Here is a 9,450-nt window from a genome sequence, read left to right on the forward strand (position 1 = left end):
TCTATTATGTTCGGACAACTCTGGATGCCTTACTCTCCATTGGACAACTCTGGAACATTCCTTATTCTTCTTATGGAGTACTTTATTCTCTCTCCATTGAACGCACAAAACAACACAGCATAAAATCTTATGTCGGATAAAAAATACTTTATTTAGAATGGGACGATGGCAGTGCGAGTTAATAAAATATAGAATCTATTTACCAAAAAATAATAAAATATGTGTAATGTAATAGTGAATATCCTGAAAGTTAGAAATATAATAAGAGACAAAATAATTATTCATTTTTTAGACGACACGAGTTTTAACGTGAAATTAGTAAAATATTAGAGATATATAAAAAAATTAATGAAGTATAGTTAATAGAAAATAACTCACTTCATAGACACGAGTTTTAATGTGAAATTAGTCAAATATTAGAGATATGTAAAAAATATGATTGAAGTATAGTTAATAGAAAATAAGACTCACGGGAGATAAACTTGCTAAAATGAAAGTGAAATAATTATAATGCATATTAATTTATATACATGCCCATGTTATGTAATTATAAAAAATAAGAAAGTAAATGCAGAGAAAGAAGATTAAGTGCAGTCCCATAAATTGAGTGAAGAAACAAAGCATATATTTGTATTCTGCAATGTCTTGACATTGATATTACTTATCATATTATGTTTCATACAGAATTATCTTAAAATATCTATCTATCTATGATAGAATATTCTTAGATGCTTTTCTATTAAGTTTGTTCTCTAATGAACTCTTCTTAAATGAGTAGAATTAGAAAATTCCTTAACTCCTTCACAGTTTCAATTAAATGTTCATAAAGAGTTAAAGACACACGCCTATAATTATAAATACAATTATTGAGTACAGATCGGTGATAAATGAAAATGTAACAGTACGAATCATACAAAGGTTTTGAAAATATGTAAAATAACCCCACCGATCGCAATGTTTGCCAATGGTACACTTTGGAGGTCGGTGGAAAATAAGCTGGCTATTAGATTCAAATAATGGAGTACATTTTTGAACTTATGATAATATCACTATAAATTTCAAAAAAAATTACCACCATTAAGTTTCTGAAAAGTTATTACTCCCTCCGTCCATTTTTAGAGTAAGATTTAGTTATGGCACTGATTTTAAGAAATTGGTGGAGTGTGTAATAAATGAAGTGAGGTAGTGGTTGTTAGTGTGTAATAATTGAAGTGAGATAGTTTACTACTTACGCCGTCCCCGATTAATTGTCACTCTTTGACCCGGTACGGATTTTAAGAAATGTAAAGAAAAGTTGGTTGAAAAAGTTAGTAAAATGTGAGACCCACTTTTTAATATTGATTTTATAATAAAATGTGAGTGAAGTGAGTTAGTAGAATGTGAGACCTACTTACCATTTACGGTAAAAATGAAGTGTGACAATTATTGAGGGACAGACCGAAATGGAAAAGAGTGACAATTAATCGGGGCCGGAGGGAGTATATTATTATTAATTTATTATTTAAAAATTAATTCCTTTTTATGGATTTGATTTTAGTAATACAATTATTCTATATACTACGTTTCATAAAAATATATGCACTTTTTATTTTTGTTTGTCCCATAAAAATAAAAATATTTCCATTAATGGAAAGTTGTCCTTAAAGGTGCACACGGTTGAAAAACCGTCAGTTCCAAACTCTTTCCGTCTCATAAAAATATGTGCACTTTTTATTTTCGTCTGTCCCATAAAATATACAATTTGCATTCATGGAAAGTTGTCCCTAGAGGTGCACACAGTTCAAAAACCGCGGGTCCTGACTGGAGCCGGCAGTTCACGGTTCATGAAATCATTGAACCTGGACCGGCCCAGATTGGTATTTGGTTGTTCCGGTTCACGACATGAAACTGTCGGTTCATGTGGCTGTTCCGGCCGGTTCGGCGGATTATTTTATGTTTTGTCTTTTTAGTCTTTGTTTATTTATAAAATGTGCATAAATAAATTTCAAACAATAAGGATGAAAATTGTAATTTTATTGATATAAATTTCAAAGAGACTAAAAGTTACAACTTACAACTTATAACTATTACAATTTGCTTATATAATCAATTGGTCATACGTAAAGTTAGACTTTTTGAGTTTTGAAATTGCAACACTTAATATTGGACTTGAGCTTTTGAGTTGGAAAATAGTGTATTAGATTATTCTCTTTTAATGGCAACACTTAATGTTTGACTTCGGCTGACCCAGTCAGACGAAACATCACGCAATTCATACGTCCACGATCAATACATTGCAAAAATACGCTCCAAAGCGCGAATTCATGTCTCAGCTTCGATGGATCACCCAATCTATTATACACACAAGGGTTCTGGCGTAGGAACACTTCTTCTATGTGACGCTTGGGTTGTGCTCCATTTCCTCCACCGTTCCTAGGTCCATTACCACGTCTCGGATGCATTCTATTCAATCACTATACATGTTTTTCTCGCGTCCTTTCGTACTCCTCGTAAGAGTACCATAGCGACAGAGACGAGGCATCGGCATATTGATAGGTTCTATGCCTGCCGAAGGACACCGGGGGAGGACATAGTTGAGTTTGTGACACGTTTTTGGTCTTGTTGGCGCCATGCTCATCACTACGGAGTGGGAAGAGACGGTATTGTGCTACTGATGGACACTCTACCCAAGGAGTGGAGTGAGTGGGCTTAGGTTACGGCCAAGTGATTTTTCAGATGTAACCCACCATCAGTTCCGTTGGATGGAGACATGCATGGGTCCGTGAAGGCCATGTTTGAGGTATTGGTGGATCATCCCGAGAGACCACCACCTACTTCTACGGTGGAGCCACCCACCAGACAAATGGATCTACCCCTTTGGACATTTCCCGAGCGAGAGGATGACAAGTCCTCCCGATCATCGAGGGCTTAAAGGGTCCACACCGAGGATGGAGACCGCTATGACTCCGAGGAGGGGGATTCTAATGAGGATTATGACCATGAGTTGGACACCAGCAAGGAGAAAGAGTTAGAGCACGCAGAGGATATTTGGAAGGCGGTGATAGAAGAATGGGACCTAGATGATGATGAGGACCCCAAGGAGGGACCTTACACCGAGACTTCGGTCGTAGAGGATGCCAAGTTTATTCCCCCACCTCCACTCGAGCCACTACCTGTGATTCCACCTCCCTCATATGAGGCCGCGTACGAGTACCTTCCGCCAAGTGGTCCATTTTATCCATGGGATATGAATGTTCCATTATCCATACACTATCTGAAATAAACTCGTGTGGAATCACAAGTAGTGGCTTGAGTGGAGGTGGGGAATAAACTTGGCATCCTATATGCCCGAAGTCTCATTGTAAGGTCTCTCCTCGGGGTCCTCCTCATCATCTGGGTCCCCTTCCTCTATCACCGCCTTCCCCTTCCAAATATCCTCTGCGTGCTATAACTCTTTCTCATTTCCAGCGTATAACTCGTGGTCATCATCCTCCTTATCCGACCCCCCTTCTCAGAGTCATAGCAGTCTCGATCCTCGGTGCGGACCCTCTTGGCCCTCGATGATCGGGAGGACTCGCCCTTCTCTAGCCCGGGAATAGTCCAAAGAGATAGATCGAATCGTGTGGTGGGTGGCTCCACCTTAGAAGCAAGTGGCGGTCTCTCCGGATGGTCCACCAATACATCAAATATGGCCTTCACGAACTCATGTATGTCTCCATCCAACGCAACTAATGGTGGGTTGCATCTGAAAAACCGCTTGGCAGTAGCCTGAGGCCACTCACTCTACTCCTTGGGTAGAGTGTCCACTAGTAGTACAATACCGTCGTATCCTCCCACTATGTAGGGATGAGCGCGACGCCAACAAGACAAAAAACGTGTCACAAACTCAACTATGTCCTCCCCCGCCATCCTTCGGCAGGCATAGAACCTATCAATATGGCGACGCCTCGTCTCTGTAGCTATGGTACTCTTACGAGGAGCATGAGCAGTACGCATCATCTACAGAAAAATGATAAGGTCTCTCAGTAACGCTCAAGAATAGGTAGAGTATAATAAAAGAATGCGGTATGTGATATGTGTGTATGAAAGGATGCGAGAAAAACGTGTAAAGTGATATCAAGTTTTCATTGTAAATCTTCACCATTCTAAGGATAGAATTTCGTTATCCTCATTCGATTTCGTATGGTGATACCCCAAAGAAACGCCCAACATGCGGCTTCATCAAACAAGAGGGTATGGAAGGTAGATGTCGCGACGCATTCGCCTCCATCCAACGCTCGACTTCCCTTTCCTCGTATGTTTTGCAAATTAGGGGTTCCACAAAAATCCAGGCAACAGCAAAAAGCCAGGCAGATAGGTATTCCACAAAAATACAAAATACGGCATGACAATCTATCCTTTCACGTCAAAGTATTTGGTATCATTGGGAACAAAGCCCAAAATTTTTATGAACGGTACTTTCTTAAATTAAAAGAAAACTCACCTTGTTCGCTTAAAAGGTATCGCAACTTGAGTATTTCCTCGTTCCGAATTTAGAGTCTCACGGACAATTTCCTTTATAGAAACAAAAATAATAACACGACAATTAGCACGAGAAAACTACTAATCAGAATGCATGCATCCTAATTAAAGTCTTTTATCTCGTTTCTTGATTTTCGCATATTTTCGATTATTCGACGGCCGCTTGCGCCCATAAACTCCTCCTTTAACTCCTCGTATTTTCCTCCAAGATGTAGAAATTAATCCCAAAATTTAATTAAGCGCGTATAATTAAATTCCCGCAAATTATTTCTGTTCGAATTAATTATTTCCGACTTGGGATAAAGTTATTCACTCTTTGAATTATTCCGAAAATTAATTAAATATTCCTCACCATTAAATTTATTCATCGGCCCAACGATTAATTAATTAAACTCAGCCCAACTGAATTTTATTCTCAGCCCAACTAATAATTTAGTAGTTGGCCCAACCTTTTTCCTCCCATTTAATTTAGGGCCCAAAACCAAAATCAAAGGAGGCCCAACTATACTCCCTCTTTACTCTTTACCATTGGTATTCACCACTCCCATCTCTCATTTCTATTTTCCCCCCAAATCCGTCACCTCTTCCAATCTCACCAACCCATATTTCTTTTTGGAACATTTCTAATAATTTCGTTTCAGTTCTCAATTAAACTGCTAGGGGTGTGTTTGATTGATTTTGTAATGGCCCACTTTTTGAACCCTAATTTTCGAACCCTAAAGTACTTGCATTTAATGCTTTTAATGTCGCGAAGTCCGTGGATTAATTGTCGAGCGAAATTGTTGTTGGATAATTTAAATAAAATACAAAGGACCGTAAATAAAACTAATTTAATTAGTTACTCATTATCCACCTCTTTCCCACGTTCAAAAACCGTATCTCACTCTCCGTGAATCTCTTCCAAATCTAAACCATCAATAAGGCTATAATTCCAATTATTATAGAATCATTTATCACAATTACCTCTGCAAGACACGGTATTTCTACCCCATTCTGCTCCTCCAGCCGCCTCCTCTCTATAATACTCCTTTCACAAATCAAATTTCACCCCACCCATTTTCGCTTCTCTGCAAATCTGCAAGAACTCACAAGAACAAAACCAATTCTTCTCAACTTCTACTCAATCGAACTCAAGGTAATCTTGCAGAATTTCCCCTCTATTCTACATGTTTTGAAACCAACTCATTTAACTCTTTCCGGCAGAAACCGAGAACCAAACTCCAGAGAGGGAGTTATCGTTTGTTCCTTCAAAATCTGTTCAAGGTATATCCCTCCCGACAACCAATCCTCTTTCCTTTTCATGTGTTTTGCATTTCATGAAATCTGAAATCAATCTCTAATCGGAAAACCGAAGCAACCGAATTAAGAACTGGACTTAAATAAATCAAGATCGCACCTTTAATGGGGAAAACATGGCTAATCAGAGTGGATCGAGGTCGCCAAGTGAGCCGACGACGGAAGCCGCGGCGGTGACCGGTCGATTGGTGCGGGCGGCAGAGCTCTAATTTCTTTGTTTTTTTTGAGAGGGCCGACGGATTTCTTTGTTTGAATTCAATTGGGTGTATTCTTGAAAAAAAAGTGAGAGAGAGGGGAAGAAGCAGTAGACGTGAGTAATTCTGGGAAAGGGAATTTTGGCTGCTTGTTTTATTTTGTTTCATGCCTTTGTGTTTTGATGGTTTCAAAATGGAGGTGGAAAGGGGATATGTGCAACTTTGGAACGGCAGATGTGCCCATTTGTTTCATATTTCAAATTTAACTACTATCTCTTTAATATTATTTAAATATTTGACTCTTTTAAAGAATATGCAGTTATATACGTGTGTGTATTTTAATATGGATAGGTAGAAATTGTAACCTTACCAATAAAAAATAATTGAAGCCTTAGGATGCATGCATCTTAATTGTTGTTTGATTTCTTGTGTTGATCTATGTGTTATTTAAAGGTTAAAGGCGATTCCTTGCAAGCAAGATGTGATATCAAAGGAAAGAATATATTTGTGGATTAAGCACTCGAGGTGGGCTTTCTTTTAAATAAGGACAATGTCCTAAATATTTTATCGATGGGAATGAAACTATGTTTATCATGCCGTGATTTGATTTTAACGTGCCTATCTGATGTGGTTTTTTCCATTATTATTTAAATCGAATTCGGGTCCTCGTAGGGCCGCACACCCTACTTGGATTAGTGTACACCTATGGTAGACTGTGTGCTAGCGTATGGGTTGGCCGGTCTAGTGACTTGGTTTGTGGCCACATTCCATGTCATGTATGTCAATGTGCAGATATGGTTAACGTCTATGGGAAATTGACTGATCAGTCGACTTTTTACAATGAGAATGATTTTGAGTGCCTCAGGTCTTTCTAAAGCTAAACCCCGATGGTTACTTATGGATGTCATGATAAATATTATTTTGATAACTTGTTTTCGGCATAAGTCCACTGAGTATTTTTATAGTACTCAACTATGCATGTGTTTTCCTTATGTGCAGGTTGAGCGGCGACGAGCAATTGGTGGTGAGGAGCTTTTAAAATTGAAGTATTATTTGGCTTTCTTTGAACTACAAGTGTCGTTGTGTCTCCACACATGACGTTACTCTTTCTCTTGAACGCTTCCGCTGAGACATTGTTTTTACTCATCATTTATTTAGCTTTGAACCTAATTATTTGGATATTTGAAAACTTGATATCTTTTGGATAATGTCAAACTCTTGCCCCCTATTTTTTAAATATTAACTATCGGTCAAACTCTTTATTGAAATCCTAGTTTTCTACGTCTGTTTAGTAAGTTCTTTTAATCACGATTGTCCGGATTTATTAACCCTAAAGTGCGGTCGTGACAGTTTGGTATCAAAGCCTCAGTTCTTTCCGATCTGGACCCAAGAGTCTTTTTGAGTTAAAATCTATTCTTGTATTAATTGGCTAAAGTGTTAAACATCGAAGGCTCAACACCACAACTCGTCACGCCCAACCACGAAAAAAGAGGTAAAAGTATTTTGGTGACTATTGGTTTGGATTATTGAATATTGAAAGTTGCAATGGGAAATTTTACTTTTGGAGATTGATGTCAATACTATGGTCTTGAAAAAATATATATATATAAGAATGTTCGAGAAATGTTCTCCCATAACATTCTATTCCATGACTATCGTCTTTAAATTTCTCCCTCATCTTTCTCCTCATCCTTTTCGGTCTCGCCAACACTCTCCATATTTGGGTTCCATTCTTCCTCGAGGGGTTTCTCCTCCTCCTCCTCCTCCTCATCTTCTTCTTCGGCACGCACGGGTGAAGGGATCGGCATGAGTATCCTCTCGACCTCCCTGTCTATTCTTGGAGAGGCCGAAGTGCGCATCCCGAGCCTTGCTCTTTTGGGAGCGCTTGAGACATGTGGCTCCTTGTCATAATGATATTTTTTTAAGAAAGCTTGGTCAGGCGGAAAAATTTGCGGAGGTGGGTAACGTGGTGGTCCAACGGATGCAGCCACTAAGGCCGGAAGTAGTACCCCTAAAAGACCGAGCAAGTCCCCTCGCGGTACGTACTCGGGCGGGCTATATCATGTGAATGAATCTGCCGCCTGGGCGACCCACTGGCTCCCAGGAGCGGTAGGGTGTGGATAAGCTTTGCGATTCCCGCATGATGGGTGGCTCCCCCATACGCGTAGGCGTCCATCAATCGATCGTAAAACTCGGAAACATAAACCATAAGGTAGATCTTTCCATCCCACTCGTATTCTCTGTAGCTCTCAACAGAGAAATTTTTATTTCTGGCGTTGCGATTGCGCATCGGAGCATATAATACGATCTTGCCATCTACATAGATGAAAATCTCAACATCAACTCAATGATAGAAAGAAATAAGGAAGATATATGGCTCAAAATGATGTTGAGAGTATGATGTGGATGCATACAGATATGTATACAAGATAGAGGTATGATAGTTGTATCACATCAGGAATAAAACTTTTGCCCTCAAGGTAAATGGTTCGCTCATTTTGTTTGATTTTGTATTTCTTCAAATCGCAGTACGTCGACTTCTAGATCTCCATAGGCTACTTGCCTCGTATTAGACATTTCACACCTCCTCGTTTATTATTGTAACATACTTATTTATCGCGTATTTTATAGGTACGTACGGTTACAACCAAAAACTTCAACACCATAGGAGTTGTATTTCATACACTATACATTTGTATCTATCAAAATCAACATGCATCGTACTTTGCACAACTTCCAAAACCATGTAAATCCCACCATATATGGACAAAATGAAAATTAGATTTTCCAAACACTTCTGGAAGTTCAACATACATTCACATATTTTCCTCATCAAGAAAGATACAATTTCACATGTTTGACAATATTCATCATATTTGACATCATACTTCACAATCAAGTAAGGGCAATCTTATATATATCATCTCACATTTCGAAATATATATATAGAGGGGTGCGTTAAAAATGATAACCATATTTATGGTGATAACCTAATAACCTATCATTTTATGGGTCAAAAATATCATTTTTACTAAAAATGATATTTATACACTATAAAATGATATTTTTTCAGCATTCATAGAATGATACTTTCAATTCACGGACTTCGCGACATTAAAAGCATTAAATGCAAGTACTTTAGGGTTCGAAAATTAGGGTTCAAAAAGTGGGGCGTTACAGATATGGTTGTTGATTTAATTCCGAGTTCAGCGTGAGAGTGATGTATGACGATATGCTGTGGAGGGTATACTAAAAGTTCATGACTTGAAATTGGGAAGGGATTTTACCTCGATAACATGATATTGGTTGTGAAATTGTAGGACCGAAAGGAGTAGCCCATTGGACTTTGCAGATTCAGTTTCTGTCACAATTTCGCATACGTTTGATTTCTGAAAGAAGTGCAAAATTGTGCTATGAACGGAGGAATACGGATTACCTGTAATTCAATTGATTGTTGGAC

General features: G+C 38.5%; 2 long non-coding RNA genes across 2 annotated transcripts; one reads left to right on the top strand and one right to left on the bottom strand.

The window, feature by feature from the left end:
• Positions 1-3,293: 3,293 nt before the first annotated feature.
• Positions 3,294-6,409, bottom strand: LOC121800086. Its single transcript, XR_006050428.1, has 4 exons — positions 5,897-6,409; positions 5,464-5,823; positions 4,121-4,533; positions 3,294-3,978 (listed from the first exon to the last, which is right to left on the bottom strand). It is a non-coding gene; the product is annotated as an uncharacterized LOC121800086 (long non-coding RNA).
• Positions 5,500-7,141, top strand: LOC121800085. The gene is made up of 4 exons (XR_006050427.1): positions 5,500-5,635; positions 5,704-5,763; positions 6,444-6,515; positions 6,990-7,141. It is a non-coding gene; the product is annotated as an uncharacterized LOC121800085 (long non-coding RNA).
• Positions 7,142-9,450: the final 2,309 nt, after the last annotated feature.

Source organism: Salvia splendens, chromosome 4 (genome assembly GCF_004379255.2).
Source record: "Salvia splendens isolate huo1 chromosome 4, SspV2, whole genome shotgun sequence".
In the NCBI taxonomy this organism is placed as follows: domain Eukaryota; kingdom Viridiplantae; phylum Streptophyta; class Magnoliopsida; order Lamiales; family Lamiaceae; genus Salvia; species Salvia splendens.